The sequence below is a fragment of the Chiloscyllium plagiosum genome, chromosome 29, assembly GCF_004010195.1.
Source record: "Chiloscyllium plagiosum isolate BGI_BamShark_2017 chromosome 29, ASM401019v2, whole genome shotgun sequence".
NCBI lineage: Eukaryota > Metazoa > Chordata > Chondrichthyes > Orectolobiformes > Hemiscylliidae > Chiloscyllium > Chiloscyllium plagiosum.
In genome coordinates, this window is record NC_057738.1 from 20,996,331 (window position 1) to 21,014,469 (window position 18,139).

The 18,139-nt window shown below is 39.4% G+C and overlaps 1 protein-coding gene across 5 annotated transcripts in view; it reads right to left on the bottom strand.

Annotated features, from left to right (window-relative positions):
• The window catches only part of LOC122564415 (genetic suppressor element 1-like), a 301,389-nt gene that overhangs the window by 157,541 nt on the left and 125,709 nt on the right, over nucleotides 1-18,139 (bottom strand). Inside the window, exon 1 of one of the 5 annotated variants that reach the window (XM_043719250.1) lies at nucleotides 17,876-18,112. The exons of the other annotated variants lie outside the window; for them this stretch is intronic. The gene's annotated coding sequence lies outside the window, so the exon portion shown is untranslated. Of the gene's footprint in view, nucleotides 1-17,875; nucleotides 18,113-18,139 lie in introns of those variants that run through there. 5 annotated transcript variants of the gene reach the window in all.

Below are 18,139 nucleotides of genomic sequence, written 5' to 3' on the forward strand. Positions count from 1 at the left end.
GCAATCAATTAATATTTTTTATAAATACATTAACTTTTGCAACCACCACAGCTTCTATTTATTTAACTTGTTTTTCAGGTAATCTACAAACACCACATCAAGCTGGTTTTCTTCTTTCAGAGTTTCGTAAAGCAGTCACAAACATTATTTCCCAACTCTGAGTGCACTATTTTGCATTTCTTATTTAATTGTTGATTGGTGGCAGTCTCCTATTTAAAGTAACTTTCCCTTTCTCAGATCCGGCCTTGATCCAAATACCTCCTAGTTTCTTGCCCAATTTGTCTGAAGATCATTCCTGCTCTCAATTCCAAACATATGTCATATTGTAGATAGACGCAGAAGAGTTTTAAATTCTGCATACATTTATTTTGACACTAAATTAAGCATTTGACAAGAAAACAACAGGAAAAGTAGAAAGATCACTGTGCTTTTTGGATTTGGTATTTACATTACAAACTGTATTTTTCAATAACTTTAACTTATGCTTATGGCCATAATGCTTACCACAGTCTTCATTAGGGGTGTTTTGTGGAAATACAGTTCGTTTTATCAATTAAGACAAAATACATTCTTCTTAGCATAGATTGCTAGAAAATGCTAAATTGATGTGTTTCAGCCCAATGTATCCAAAAAGAGTTCAATCATTTTTGAGAATCAAATTTCCATTTGCACTTGGCAAAATTGGGAATCATCAATTGCACATTAATAAGGATTGTGTATGCTTAGGTAACAACAAATCAAACTTTTCTAAGACCTTTAGATAATATTGAACCTCTTATCTTGTAATAATTAAAAGTATTAATTAAAAGATACAATAAATCTGTGAGGAGGCACAGAGTGTATATTATGATCTCTGTAAAAGTAACTTGGTTAAAAGAAAGTTCTGCATATAGGAACTAATTATTTTGCTCATCCAGGATTCCATTGAATTACTGAAGCGATTAATGAAATACTCAGAGATATTGTTGAATATTTATAAACATGAGCAATTAATTTGACTGAGAATGAGAATTAATATACTATAACAGCTAGCGTTCTCATCGGTTCAGGGATCAAATATAGTTCCTCATTTCTTTGACTTTTCAGAATATGTTTTCTTGAAAAATAAAATTTTATTATCTCTACTTATAATATAATGATTCTTCAAACATAATCGCATGACTAAAACTGCAGAGGATTTTCAGTCAAATATCAAAGCCATTGCATACTTGAAAACTGATAAAAATAGATTATGGAGGGAATTAATAAAAACTTATAATAAATCAAACTATAGATATAGAGAAAAGGCTAAATGCTGCTGGTATGTTTTTCACTTAGTTGTGCACATTGTTGTTTCACAGACATGAAAGAACACAAGCAGATAAGAAGCAAGAGCAAAGTATCCCATTAAGCCCTATGAGCATGCTCCAAAGAGATACTGATGATCTAGAACTTTGGATGCATGATATTACTCGTGCACATTAAAATGGTGTTAAATACTGCAGGTGTACACTTGCAGAAAAAAAAAGTATCCACATTCTGACCTCAGTGACACCGAATGCAAAGTGAGAACTTTAAGTCCTTTCATCTCGGGGAAATTAGACAGAATGGGAGTTAAAATCCGCGTACTGGACTGATCAGTTGTTTCCTGTCCTGCGACCACTTCAATATTATTATTTCCTTAGGGCTTAAGGCACCTGCTTAATTCAAATGGAAACCTCATAAATATAAATTTAGAGTTGATAAGTAGGCACCTCTGGCCCTCAAAGAAGGTTGGGCAGTAGCCACCCTGATCACTGTGAAACCAAGCCTCTATTCTATTCAATAAGATCACCCTGCAACTTCCAGTAAACAAAAGTCCCAGCCTTTACAGTCTATTTTCACAGGTCAAACCCTCCACTCCCAGCAATATCCTGGTAAAACCTTTTCTGAACCTTCTCCAGTTTAATAATATCCTTCCTATAGCAAGACAACCAGAACTGCACACAGTACTCCAGGAGAGGCCTCGCCAAAGTCCTGTACAACCTCAACATGACGTCCCCAACTCCTATATTCAAAGGTCTGAACAATGAAGACAAGCGTGCTTAACTCTTCTTACCTTGTCGACCTGTCTTGCAAATTTCAAAGCATCATGTATCAGAACCCCTAAGTGCCTCTGTTTTATAACACTACATTTACAAGGATGTTGCCAGGGTTGGAAGGTTTGAGCTATAGGGAAAGGCCGAATAGGCTTGGGATGTTTTCCCTGGAGCGTCAGAGGCTGAGGGGTGACCTTATAGAGATTTATAAAATCATGCGGGGCTTGGATAGGATAAACAGACAAGGTTTTTTTCCTTGGGGTGGGAGAGTCCAGAACTAAAGGGTATAGGTTTAGGGTAAGAGGAGAAAAATTTAAAAGGCACCTAAGGGGCAACTTTTTCACACAGAGAGTGGTGCATGTATGGAATGAGCTGCCAGACAGAGGAAGTGGTAGAGGCCGGTACAATTACAACATTTAAAAGGCATCTGGATGAGTATATGAATAAGAAGGGCTTGGAGAGATATGGGCCAAGTGCTGGCAAATGGCACCAGATTAGGTTGGGATATCTGGTTGGTGTGGACAAGTTAGACTGAAGGGTCTGTTTCCATGCTGTACATCTCTATGACTCTACCCAGGGTCCTATCATTAATTGTATAAGTCCTATCCTTGGTTGTACTACCAAAATGCAATACCTTGCATTTATGCAAATTAAACTCCGTTTACCACTCCTCAGCCCACTGACCCAATTGATCAAGATCTTTTTTTGTAGTTTAACATTCCTGGATAAGTTTGTCTTATCCTTTAAAAGCTTATTCCATACAGTTATTGCTAATCCTTTTGATTGTCACAGTTTCTCTTTGTTGATTTGGTTGAGGTGTCAGGCTATTTGAAATGATGAATGAATGCCTCTATAAAAACAGCAAAGGAGTTTCACATACCTTTGGTAAATAGTCACACAGTAAAAAAACCCAAAGGAATGATGTCCACAACATGGCAGAATTTAACAAAAAGTTTGAGAGTGAGACACTTGGGATGGAAGCAGCAGTACTAATCTAAAATTAGGGTAATTCCATAAGGATGATGACAGAGTTGGCTGAAGTGTACGAGCAAAGGACTTCAGCAGAAAAGTGGTTGATGAACAATGGTAGACATTTAATGAAATATTTCACGAATCAAAGCAAACATATGTCCTTGTGAGGAAGCAGAACTCTAAGAGGGAATAAATCAAACAGGGTTAACCAAGAAAATTAAGAATAGTATCAAATTGAAAGAAAAAAAAACACACAAACTAAGTGGCAAAAATTAGCAATAAACTAGAGGACTAGGCAAGTTCCAAATAAAAGGCAGGGTATAAACTATGTGGGCAAACTAACAAGGAGAAATAGATGTAAGACTTTCTTTAAGTATATAAAAAATAGATGTAAGACTTTCTTTAAGTATATAAAAAGGAATGAGAAGATAAAATGAGTGAAGTTCCCTAAGAGAATGAGGCTGGGGAAATAATAATGAGGAACCAGGAAAGAGCTGGGGAGCTGAATAAATACTTTGCATCAGTCATCACAGTCAAGTACATAAAAAGCATTCAAAAAATGTTGAATTATTAAGGGTCAAAGAGGAAATAAACACAATGATTACCACAGTAGAAAAAGTACTATGGCACTTCATGTGTGATCATTCATGTGGACCTGATGGTTTCTATCCTAGGATTAAAGGGAGTAGCTACAGAAATAGTACAGATACTATTACTGACCTTCCATAAACCCTTATATCCTGAAAAAATCCCAGAGGATTGGAAAACTGCTAATGTGACATGCATATTCAAAAAGAGGAGGGAGACAAAAATCTGTTAACTATAGGCCAGTTAGTTTAACCCCTGTCCTTGGTAAAATGTTAGAGACCTTTATAAAGAATGTAATAGTAGACCATTTAGAAGTATATAATGAAATAAATTAGAGTGAGCATGGCCTTATGAAGGGGAAATCATAGCTAACAAACTGATTACAATTCTTTGAGGAGCTAACAGATATGATAGATAAAGGGGAACCAGGTGACGTAACGTATTTGGATTTCCAAAAGGCATTAATAAGGTACCACACATAAGGCTACTTAATAAGACCAGAACCCATGGTGTTGGAGGTAGTACACTAGCATGGATGTACTGGCCAACTGTTGGAACACAAGGAATTGGCAAAGAAGAGCATTTTCAGGATGGCAACCTGTAATTTGTGGAATGCCACAGGGATCAGCGCTAGGGCCACAATTATTTACAATACATATTAATGACTTAGATGACAAAATTAAAAGAACAATTGCCAAGTTTAAGGATGACACAAAAATAGGTGGGAACAAATAGTGGGGATGACAAAAAAAAGAGTTTGTAGAGGGATATAGACAGATGAAGTGAATGGGCAAAAACCTGGCAGATGGAATATAACGTGGGAAATAACAAGGTTATGCACTTGGCAGGAAGAAGAGCTGAATACTATTTAAATGAGTAACACCTGCAGTAAGCTATTGCCCAGAGGGTTTTGACAGTCATTGTCCATGATTCACAAAAAAAAGCATCCAGTTCACTAAGTAATAGGGAAGGCAAATGAAATGTTGGTCTTTATTTCATGGGGAATGGAATACAAACATATGGCGGTCTTGCTAAGACTGTACATGGCACTGATCAGACTACAGCTGGAATATGTGAACAGTTTTGTTCCCCTTATCTAAGAACAGAGATATTTGCATTGGAGGCAACCCAGAGAAGATTTACGAGGTTGGTTCTTGGTATAGAGGGATTTGCTTAGAGTAAGTTGGGCTTGTATTCATTGGTGTTTAGAAGAATGCGGGGTGATCTTATTGGAACGTATAAGATTCTTCAGGGGCTTGATGGGACAGATGCGGAGTGGTTGTTTGCCATTCTGGGAGAGTCTAGTACAAAAGGCATAGTCTCAGCAACAGAAATTGTCAGTTTCAGGTAGAAGTGAGGAGGAATTTCGTCTCTCAATGGAATTCTCAACTGCAATAGTCTATTGAGACTGGGTCATTAAGTATATTTAATCAGTAGGGTAATCAAAGGTTATGGGGATAAGTTGGTAAAGTGGAGTTCAGAATTATCGTATCAGCCATGATCTTACTGAATGGCAGAGCGGCCTCACTAGGCCGAATGGCCTCCTTCTGCTCTTCCATCTTGTGGACAATTTGGGCCTATAGTGTAATGGTAAGACTTAGTTATTTTCCCAGAGAAGTAAAGGATAATTAGAAAACTTGTACATGCAGGATAAGAAAACAAATGCACAATAAATTTTAGGAAAATGCATATCTGCATTTCTGCAGGAGTTCCCCAATACAATGTCCTAGACCCAACCATCTTCAGCTGCTTCATCAATGACCTTCCCTCCATCATAAGTTCAGAAGTGGGGATGTTTGCCAATAATTGCACAATGTTCAGCACCATTCGCAACTCCTCAGATACTGAAGCAGTCCATGTTCAAATGCAAAAAGGTCTGGACAATATCTAGGCTTGGGCCGACAAGTGGCAAGTACCGGCCATGCCACACAAATGCCAGGCTATGATCATCACCAATAAAAAAGCAATCTTACCGCCAACCCTTGACATTCAATGCTGTTCTTGAATCCAGTTTTACCATCTGCTCCAATGTCTTCCCACAGGGAATGATTCCACAACATTAATACGCTGTGGGTGAACAAATTAGCATCCTCACAAGACTAGCATTCTCTTCATTCAGTTTTGGAATTTTGGAATGATCTCCCAGTTCATTTGGGTTAGCTTTCTCAACTATACATTGGTAAGACACACAACTAATAAACTAAATACCGAATACAGAAAATCCTCTGTATCCACAAAATCACAAATTTGCCTATCCATGCCAAAAAAATCAGCAACAACAATAATCAAAATCTGTGTACAAAAATTCTGCATCTGTAATTTTTAACTTATTTTTACCAAGCTCTGCAATTGTGAACTTCATTATTCAGGGGAGCTGTCAGGAATGCAGAAATGGAATTCTCTGTTTAAGTTTTTTGGTAGTGTCCCTACATCTGAGTCATGAGGCATGGATCCAAGTCCCACCTGCTACAGAGATGTGTCACAATATCTCTGATCAGACCAATTTGAACGTATCTACAGTTGTCTGTCAGCATTGACATGTCTTACAACAATTTTACCAGTCTGGGTTTGAACAGAGTCCAAGGTCTTTGTGTTCATTACTATTATCATTATTTTCTTATATCTCATTATTTTTCAGTTTACTTATTTTTTTTTCCCAAGGTGATCTGTGAATTTTAATTTTTGATCAAGCCCAAGATGCAGAGAACAAAACACTAATTTCCCCGGAGTGTCGGAGGCTGTGGGGTGACCTTATAGAGGTTTATAAAATCACAAGAGGCATGGATAGGGTGAATAGCCAGTCTTTTTCTCAAGCAAGGGAAGTCCATAACTAGAGGGCATGGTTTAAGATAATAGAGGAGAGATTTAAAAGGGACCCAAGGGGTAATGTTTTCACACAGAGAGTGGTGTGTGTATGGAATGAGCTGCTAGAGAAAGTGGTGGAGGCAGGTACAATTACAACATTTAAAAGGCATCTGGATGGGTATATGAATAGGAAGGGTTTGGAGGGATATGGACCAAATGCTGGCAAATAGGACTAGATTAGTTTAGGATATCTGATCAACATGGACAAGTTGGACCAAAGTGTCTGTTTCTAGGCTGTACAACAATGAAATCGTTTTCTTTTAAGCTTATTCTTAAAGCAAACCGAAAGGTGTAAGCACAGTTACTGCATCTTGCACCTATATTGAGATGAAAAAGAACTCATTGGTGCAGAAGTACATCCCAACTTACATAACAGTGTACTGTTACAAGCTTACAAAACTGACAAGTGACATTCTTGTGGACCAGGTGATATTTCACAAGAGTAGCCAAACAAATAATTTACACAAATGTTAGTTATTTATTCAAATTTCAATTCAAGTTTTAATATACTTCCCCGTTGGACTCTTCATCCAGATAATTTGTGATCTATATTATTCCAAGAAGTTTCACTAACACCTGACTAACCACCAACCTGCTTTTATTCTCCACAACAAAAGTGAAAGAATGTCAAGAGTTCAAACTTCCAGTAATAAGAAACAAAAAAAAGCTGCCTGATCTTTGACCTTTAAAAGATCAAACCCAGCGCTACTGTTGAACTGTAAATACTTCCAATGCAGTAGGAATTTTGATAAAAGCAATACCCAATCTGTTGATAGCTTATTCTGTGAGGCAGTTTAATTGATGTGTACTCTGAGGACTTTGAAAATCCCTTGATTGGACAGTGCAGCAGTTTTGTGAGTGGATGTGCCTTTGTGCTCACAACTCTCATTTGCCAATTTTTCAATTGGAGACTATGCTGGAAAGGAAGATGTCGAGGCAAAATGTTTCTCTACAAAAAGTACTGAGGATAATTTTAACCCCACTACAAAGTCCTTGATGGTGGTCAACCATAGGAGATGTATTAGCATATTACTTGAGTGCTGCCTCAGCTCCAAAATGGAAAGACCTTGCTGAATGATGAGTCAAAAAGAAAATGTAATATAAAATGGGGAATAACTAAAAGGTAGGAGAAATTGAGGACTGCAGATGCTGAAGTACCAGAGTTGAAAAATGTGGTGCTGGAAAAACACAGCAGGCCAGACAGCAACAGAGGAGCAGGAGAATCAACGTTTCAGGCATAAGCCCTTCTTCAGGAATGAGGAGGGTGTGCCAATAAGATTTTGAGGCTTTTGTTTTTAATAGATTGCTAAATTAATCAATTTCCTCAGAAAATTTTTCTTGCACTATCCCAGTGTCAAATTGAGAAAAAACCTGAACTGTGTTTTTCAAGAGCTGGAGGCCTTTGCTCCTGGACAAACTGAGATGATGGATTATGGGAAATGAGTTAAATACATCTGTTGAATATTCACCATTAACTTCAACCAGACTTAGATCCTGACAACCATGTAAAATACTGGATTGGAATGGAGAATGTGAAGAAAACTTGTGCAAACTTTTACCAAGCTTTCTGTATCTCCTGTTGAAGATTTCTGCAGTTGCGTACCTTTTAGTTATTGAAAAATGTGGTGCTGGAAAAACACAGCAGGCCAGGCAGCATCCGAGGAGCAGGCGAATCGACATTTCGGGCATAAGCCCTTCTTCAGGAATGAGGCTGGTGTGCCAAGCGGGCTGAGATAAAAGTGGGGGGAGGGGCGTTGGGAATACGATAGGTGGAACGAGGTGAGGGTAATAGGCTGGAGGCACCCCCTCTCCGGCCTATCACCCTCACCTCGGTCCACCTATCGTATTCCCAGCGCCCCTCCCCCCTACCTTTTATCTCAGCTCGCTTGGCACACCAGCCTCATTCCTGAAGAAGGGCTTATGCCCGAAATGTCGATTCGCCTGCTCCTCGGATGCTGCCTGGCCTGCTGTGTTTTTCCAGCACCACATTTTTCAATAACTAAAAGGTACGCAACTGCAGAAATCTTCAACAGGAGATACAGAAAGCTTGGTAAAAGTTTGCACAAGTTTTCTTCACATTCTCCATTCCAATCCAGTATTTTACATGGTTGTCAGGATCTAAGTCTGGTTGAAGTTAATGGTGAATATTCAACAGATGTATTTAACTCATTTCCCATAATCCATCATCTCAGTTTGTCCAGGAGCAAAGGCCTCCAGCTCTTGAAAAACACAGTTCAGGTTTTTTCTCAATTTGACACTGGGATAGTGCAAGAAAAATTTTCTGAGGAAATTGATTAATTTAGCAATCTATTAAAAACAAAAGCCTCAAAATCTTAAGAAACAAGTTCCATCTCTGACTAAAGTTTGGTCACCTCACTAGTTTCTGACTATTATTATCTGACTCATCATTTACCACATCAAACATACACTCATTTTTGCTAATCTTTGGCATATTGGTCACCTATAAGGTGCCAAGAAAACAAACCTTTTGCTTTTATAAAGGACAGACCGAAGTAAATCTCAAAGATAAGAGCACGGTGGCTCAGTGGTCAGCACTGCTGCCCCACAGCACCAGGGACACCAGTCCAAAAATGTGCAAGTTAGGTGAATTGACCATGCTAAATTGCCCACAGTGTTCAGGGATGTGTAGAGTAGATGCATTAATAAGGGGTAAATCTAGAGCAATAGGGTAGGGGAATGGGTCTGGGTGGGTTACTCTTTGGAGAGTGGTGTGGACTTGTTGGACCAAATGACCTGTTTCCACATTGTAGGGTTTCTGTGATCTCTATGAATAACTTCTCCCATGGTTACAACGAAAGTTGTGGACATTTCTGAAAGACAATCACTTCAAGGACGTTTGGTTGTGTTGGGAAGGTCACATTGTGCTGAAATAGCTAACAGCATTCAAAATCATAAAAGGTGGGAAAGTGGACCCAGGCAGCAACAGATTTTATTTCTGAAACCAAGTTTTGAGTTGGGTAGCACGCCAACATATTTTAACTCTCAACCTGCCCTCTTTTGTTTTAACAAAGTTCGCACTGCATTGGTGTTGGTGGCTTGGGTGGAAGGTGGAGGTATGGTTGGGCAATTAACCCAGTTCCAGGGAAGGGATCACATAAATTCCTTATATACCACAGGTTTTGTCTCTCTTCCTGGCAGACAGGATTCCAAAGTCTTAGAAAATCAGATTGACCAAGAGAGGTAAGCACTGTGGTGTGGAAGAGGGAGGTGGCTTTGGAATCATCAGTCAAAGCCCCTGGAATCACTGTCAATGCTAAGTCACAATATTGCTCCATTCCCTCCCAACACCATCCCAGTGCTCGCCTCTTACTTTCTAAACCACACTATACCCCAAAGAGCAGGGAATGTACCTGTACTTTGGTGCAACCACTGCGGCTACAGTTTTCTCCATCTGATAAGGGATTCAAGCCTATCAACCAAGCTGCCTTTGGATTCGGGAAACCTGTTAAACATAGAACATACACGCTGTGGGGCATTCAGAAAAATCTGCATTTCCTGAACTCCTGCTCCTCATTTAGGAATACTTAAGCTGAGCTATCAACATCATTTCTTCACCAGCACCCTATATCCACTACCACCAGCGCCCCCCTCAAACTGTAGCATAAATGTTGTCCCCTCCACACTTCAGCTCTGATGAAAAGTCATCTCGACTCTAAACATTAGCTTGCTCTCTCTCCATAGATGCTGTCTGACCTGCTGTGATCTCCAGCATTTGTCATCTTCAGTCCTCCTCATTCCCCAGTGTGGAAATCCCACCTCAGAAATATGTTCAGATATACCATTTTGTTGGACAAGGTGGCCACAGGATTAAGCCAATAAAAAGCAAATTTGGGTGCCATCTAAAGCAATGCTATTCAAAGAAAAGTATGATGATCGTGTTTATGATTGCTACAAAAACATTGTAGCAATTTATGAGGGTTGTGCGCGGGGGGGGGGGGGGGGGGGGGGGGGCGGTGATTATCAACTTGTGAAAACAATGAATGAACACTTGATGGTATGTCCGAACAGTCTTTTACGATTTCCTCACTGGAAAGAATTGAGAGAATAGGTCTCAAATTTTACATGCAGCGCTAAGAGGTAGCTCACTGGGTAGATTGCCCCACCAAACCTTTGTACCAAAGCTAACAAATTATTGGGGGAAGGAGTTGATCAATGGGTGTGGAGGCACCTGTAGCATAGACAGGCAGGAACTGGGGAATATAATTTAGTGGACCAAGTAGGAGGATTTCTACTGCATCATGAGCAATTTAACATTCTATTAGGATCCAATTTATAGCATAGTATATAAACACTCCATCACAAAATAGATGCGTCCCTGTGTTGTGTTGGTGAGGAAGAGTAAGGCAGATCTGGACTCGAAGTAGGGCAGTCAGTAGTATGGCATGACTTTAGACCCTTCCTGCTCTCTTATAACCAGGTGCAACCTTTTAAAAACACTCTCAAAAGTTTTTATCTTGTGACCTTGTGACAATTTGCCACAGCACTGTATACTGATAATCAAAGAGTGTGAAATGTGAGTAACTGTTTATTTTCCAGGAATGCGCATCTTTCAAATTCCATTCCTTTCAAATCTAGTAGTTTTCTTCTTCTCATGGTTTATGTTAATTGTGATGGAGGAGTTAACAGATGCTTGGCCTGCTGCGCTTTTCCAGCACCATACTTTTCAACTCTGGTCTTCAGCATCTGCAGTCCTCACTTTCTCAGAGTTAACAGATGGCCCAATATTCCAGTATTTCACATATTATTATAATATATTATTATAATATCAATAGCCAAAAGGAGAAGGAATTTTTGCACAGAAACTCGTTCTTAATTGAAATTCCTTTGTGGACTTTGTCTTTTATCTTTAATGCAAAAATGAACGCAGGCCCAGGCAAGTGGGGGAAGGGAAGAATTGCTCTAATGAGGAGATTTATTTTAACTCATTAACCAGAACGTATCACCATGATGTCACTTGTTATAGCCCACATCCGCTCTGCACAGCTGCTGTCTGGTGCCTTCCCAGGTCCAAACACTGCTGTGGGAATGATGCCAAATGGCATGTCTATACATTGAGTGAGATAAACAGCAAGTTCCTAAGAGGGGCAATGACCCATGTATCAATATGTATGGATGTTGTGACTTAAAGCCATGTTCTGCGACTATGTCAAAGCTCCCTTTTTTGTATTTTAAAGAATTCATGCCTACAGCTAAGAAAAATAAAGACACCATTTTGCACAGAAGGCATATTCAGGTATTTAATTATGGCAGGCAAACTATACTCTGAGAAATGTGCGAGGGAACAAAATCGCATTTTTCTCACCATATTTGCACAGACAAGAAAAATAATGCAGGTTGTTCTGCTATAACATGTTTTGTTAATGCCAATTTGCTATAATACAACTGACGAATTGAGGACATTGTATTAAAGTGCGAACTTTTAAAGTGCATATTGGTTCCAACGCTACACCAGCCCCTTTAGTTTAAATGGTGCTGCTATTACACTATTTTCTTATAACACGAGAACAGAACTAACATGTTATGGCAGAACAGTAATGAACACCTCTTCAAGGACAATTCACCTCAAAAGCAGTGCAAATAATTTCTTTTAATAAAGGTTTTTCAAATTAGATCAAAATATTGAAGTTTTAAAGTATTATAATTTCATATAGATTATGAAACATCACTGGATGCCACTGATTTTGAGATTACACTGAAGACTTTATTGCAAACCTTGTTCTTAAACTAGAATAATTGATTTTGCACACTGCATGAGTTGTAATATGTTCACTGACAGGGGAGGTGGTGTGGTGGTATTGTCATTTGACTAGTAATCCAGAACTCCAAGCCATGTGCAGATAAGAAGGGCCAAATGACTTGCTTCTGCAGCATATCATTTCTGTGATTTCACAGCTGGTTTGAAGAAAGCCCCCCGGGTGACTCTGAGGAACATAGGTTCAATTCTGATTGGCAGATGGTGAAAATTTGAATTCAGGATAACCTCGAATTTGGGAGGGGGGAGTGTGGATTGTCTTTAAAAACCATCATGTTCACTAATGCTGTTTAGGGAATGAACCCTCTAACCTCACCTATTTTTCTTCACATATAACTCCAGACTCCATTGCAATGTGAATTTTACTTAATAGCCTTCTGAAGTGGCTGGGATCAGCAACAAATGCCAGACTGTGAATCTAGAACCAAGATTTAAAAAAAATACATGGTAGTTGGTTTGCTTGATGATATTTTAATGCTCAGGGTACTTAAGGGAACAGATAAATTGAACCTTGGCAATATGTTCATGTTGTTACAAGCTCTAGAATCAGGGGATGTATCACAAGCTTAGACAGGGAGCAAGGGACTGACTGTTTAGATTGCATGCTTCAGAATAAGAGAGCTGAGGCTGTGAAATAGAATACCAAGGGAGGCAGTGACAGCAGATTGTGTCAGGAATTGTAAAAGGAGATATTCATAGGTACAGAAATTGAACAGTATTATATATTCCTTTCTCATCCAGTACTTTCTGATGTTGCGATGATTTCTAACAGCATTTTAAACTCTTCATGTGAATATTTCCAAAAACAGAATGCGCAACTACATGGGGAAAATAATGAATAAGGATAATATGGTCTCATGTGCAGGACAGTAATGTGAAATAACTAGAACTGGTGGAGTTTCAATATGGAAACTGAGCTGGAAGATGGCAAATTAGGAACAGCCAGATTTCCTCTTTCATGTGAAAGATCTCTTTTTCCTCACAGCACCAGGGACTCGGATTCGATCCGAGCCTTGTGCGATTGAGTGTGGAGTTTGCACATTCTCCCAATGTCTGTATGGGTTTCTGCCAGGTGCTCCAGTTTCCTCTCATAGTCCAAAGATGTGTAGGTTAGGTGGATTGGCCATGCTAAATTTCCCTGTAATGTCCAGTGATATGCAGTCAAGGTGGATTAGCCATGGTAAATGTGGGGTTAAAGGGAAAGGGTGGGGGAATGGGTCTGAGTGGGATGCTCTTCAGAGGTCTTCAGACTCAATGGGCCAAATGGTCACTTTCTGCATGGTAGGGATTCTTTGAATAATTCTGTGATTGTGCAAAGTGGCTGAGGACTTGAATATTGCTCTCATATAAGGTACATTCTGCACTCCTAGACAAAATACACACAAAAATCATTTTATTGGGTTGATCATTCTTTCTCACCTCTTTCTCACTATCTTTCCTATTTCTCTGTATAAACAATGCCACTATGGTCTGTGCAGCTCTGACAAGTCTCAGACAAATATCCAATTTTCCAAATATGCCATCCCTTGTGAGTAACTATTTCTGTCTCTCCTCTTTTAAAATCAAGATTCTCAAAACTAACTCCTACTCTAGCTTACTCAGTCCAGGGCCTCAGAAGTGTAGAGTAGAATAGAAATATGTAGCATTTCTTATCTCTCTTCGAGCTACAAGCTTCCAAAATCCAAGCTTTGCATTACCTACCCAGAACCACTTGATTTATATCAATGTTACTCTTACCCCTTACCGTCATGGTGGTTTCAGTCAATCTTCACACTGCCTTCAAACCAACAGCTTTAATACACAAAGCAGATGGGGAAATAGAGTACTCGGGAAACTAGATTCCCAATGGACAAGAGATGAAGAGCAAATGAATTGGGTACGGCAATTCTCATGCACAAAAGAGCAAAAAGATGATGAATTTACAACATAAAGAAAATGAACTGGGGGGTTGCTCCAACTTTAGTGTACAATAGGTAGTGAAAATAAATGGAAAATAGTTCAGTAGCAATAACTAAAATAGGCAAAGATATCTTACATAGGGTGAAAGCTAGTTCTTGGAGAGAAAATGATGGAAAGATTATGAATTGGACATATTACAGTTCTAATGCAATAAATCATAAAGAAATATTGTTGCAAAACAAATGCCAGTCAATGCTGCTGTATGATTTGCTCAATAAATATGTAGAAACAGATGACGTCTTGCCATTAAAATTATTTAATGCTAATGATGCTCATTATAGAGTTATCCAGAAAATAGAGATTGTTAGGAGTGCATTATTTATTTCATTTTCACACTGCCTATGTTTCTTGTAAATCACAGAACCAGTGTCTAGGGCAAAGGGCAGAGGTCAATGGTGTGAACACAGAAGCTCCTACATTCCAGAAAATGACCTCCACTGTGCAAATTTAAATAAGCCAGTAATGGACCAGGCAGTCAGGTAGGCTCATAGATCAAGTAAACATAAATTACCGGGGTTACTGTGAGGTATTGGAGCTTCAAGATCCCAAAAGGCATAATGAATGCTTTGATGTAAACTCCATATTCAACTGACAAAATTAACGTACACATTTTTTGTAAATCATTATCTTCACAATAGTGTAAAATTTACATTGCAACTTGATTAGAGGGCACTCAGTGAAAAAATATTCAATATAAGTTACACCACAAAGCCTCAGGTCATAAAAATTTGGCCAAATTATATTTCATACCAAATCACCTCCTCCAGCTCCATACTCCTCTTCAGTTCCTGGGCTCATTCAATTTCTATTCACTCCAGTTTTTAATCACTGCACTGGTGATGGCCTTGCTCTTTAGTTCCAAGACCCTAAGACCTCAGAATTTGTTCCCTAAACCTCTCAGCCTTTCTTTTCTCCTTTAGTAGATTGCATTGATGTACTTCCTTCACCAAATTTTCCATTATCTGTCCTTAAACCTCGATATGGCTTGGTGTTACATTTTGGTTAGCAATGCTCCTCTGAAGCACAATGGGCTTTTTTTTATAAGATGCTACTTAAATGCAAGCTATTGCTGATGGCAATATGTTTGAACCATAAGTTATGGGCACTTTTGAAATAGCTTTCCAATATTAAACAATATTAAAATTATCAGTTTTCACTATGTTTATATAATAGTCACCCCTCTCTGATCTTCAGGAATAAATTTCACCTTTCACGTCTTGCTGACACTAACCTGTTCTGGGATATTGACTCATGCGTATTGATTGTCCTCCAACACTTTGGTAAAGTGGCTATCCATCATGTCTGTCTCACTCTGTCCTCACCTGCATTGTACTTTCCTGCACTGGTATTCAACAAAAACCTGAGTGCTTCCTGATTCTTCTGACTCAGTTCCAAAGTCACCAGAGGAACTTTTTCTCAATAAACCACAGAATCACAGAAATGATATATTGTAGAAGGAGGCCATTTGGCCCTTCTTATCTGCACTTGCTCTCTGAGCATTTAACTTAGTGCCAATCCCCCACAGCCCTGAACATTGGATGATTATTTAAATAGATACAACGTCCTCTCGAAATGACCCTGCCTCCATCAGACTTTCAGGTAGTGCATTCCAGTCCCTAACTGCTTGCAGTGCGAAAATGTTTCTTCTCACCTCGCATTTGAAATAATTGGGTGAGAATTGCCATATACTAAACACTTATTTTTCAGTTTGAGTACCCTTGTTCGAGTCCCTCTGAAATAATGCTTGTCCAAGTTTCCAGCTTAATACAGTTAAGAAGCAAAGTAACCCAGTGTATTTGACAATGAGTGACTAGCAGCAGACAGTAGCATGTCTGCCTCCCATATTTGAGGCCGCTTGGAATTCAGGCTAGTCTGCAACTGCTGAAAGAGAGTCATTAGTTTGCCAATGAATTACTGGACCATGAGATGAAGGGCTATGCTGCAGGGTGGAACTCAACACAACTCAATACACCCATACAAGAACACCTGCTGTCAACCAATCATGCAACACCAAGAAGAGTGACCACCGAGATCCCCCTGCCTGAGACCATGCTGCCATCCTCCCAAAGATAACACAGTAGAATGAATCACATGGGGCAGACAATGAGAGACAATGGATCACAAATGTGCCGTATTTAATATATTTGGAAATTATACAACAGAATTGTGTTAACCTGTGAGGCAAGTGTATTGCCAGCAAGGTTTAAGAGGTTAATATCATTTAAGCCTCATGCTAAATGAAGTCTGTGAAGAGTATGGTAAGTGCATATGTACTTTTGTGTGTGTTCTTAATTAAGTTACTAAAGCAGAAAGGTCATTCGCCCCACACAGTAATTCCACAGTTTTGCTGTCATCTTGTCAGCCTGCCTCATGTATTACCTTAATTAGGAGGATAGATACAGCCTACCCATTTCCCTTAACATCAGGACTTTACCTTAAATGTCACAATTTCCAGGATTTCTATTCTACAGCCCTTTACTAATGGAGCTGCACCCTTTGCTCAACGACTCTGACACATTACTAATGTACATGCTCAAAAGCCATTAGAAGAAAAATAGGAGAAAAAGGAAAGGGTTTGTACCTCTTAATTAGGCACTACAGGAAAGTATTTCAAGCTCTGACCCACCACACAAGAAAAGCCCTTCTAAATTGCAGTTTTAAATACTGTTGCTGTGGAAACCATACTATAGTGGTTTACCTACATTAACGAGATTGCACTAAGTAAGTGCAATTTCATGCAGTTAAGTCTGTGCACAAGCACAGTTCTGCTGTATTTTAAACTGTGGGTACAGGTTTGTGAATATATTACCTTCATCTCACTCTGGAGCAGATTGAGTTGCTCCAGTGCAGCCACTACAGACCATTTGAGCGGTTGGCGAGAAGGAGAATTTCAATCATTACTGAGCTGGATTCCAACCGGGCAGAAGCAGGTTAACGTGTCTAGTTCAGTGGAGCTGGCAGATTTCTCAGCTCAAATCACTTCAAACAATCAAATTCAGGAAGAAAACAACCCCGCGTGCGATAGGGAGAATTTAACTACGCATTTCTCTGTTAACATGAGTCAACCTTTGCTGACCTACATTAAGAAATTTGTTCAAAGTCTGTCTCACAACTGAAATGCAGAATGCACTTTGTAGCAACAGAATCTATGCAATTGTAATCTAGATTCAGATTTTTGGAGGGAAAACTGACACCCTCTCGGTTACATGTGAGTTCCGCACAGTTTAAACTAACGCACAAATCAGGTCTTGTCAACCTCGGTATAAAGGGTATCACTACTTAGTTGGGGAAGGCAAGGCATCCTAAATTAAGGTTCCAAAGCATACTGTTTGCATCAATATCTGGTCTTTACCGTCTGTTTCCAAAATTCTAATCGATCAGCTTTTTCTTTTCGAGGGGGTGAAGTGATCACCTAACCCCTGATCACAGCAGGCAGTAAAGAAGCTATTTGAGGGAGCAGCGGGGACATATTGCAAACAAGAGCGCTGTAGGTTAAGCGACTATGCATTTCATCAGTACACAACTGTTACCATTTTGACAATGGCAATAAACACACACACATTAGTCATCGTTAACCAGGCATTCGGGAAAACAAAAAAAAAATGCTTTAAAGACAGCTAACGCAGAGATATTGTGACCTAACATAGGAAACCACACACACCTTCCTGTCCGCTGGGGATTTGCTTTCTTTTTCAAACCTTTGTTTTTTTCTCGCTTTCTTATTGCGCCTTCTGAAGTGTTCGCCCCTATTGTGTACACAGCCTTTGGGGTTCATCTGCCGCCTCTAACCCGCTCCTTACAAACTGAGACAACTGGCCAAGTACAGCGTCACTGCTGCCAGATTTTGCATCCATTTCAAAGACTTGGCTGAACGGGAACACCTCCTCGCAACTCAACGCACTGACATAACGTGGATCCTTTCTTT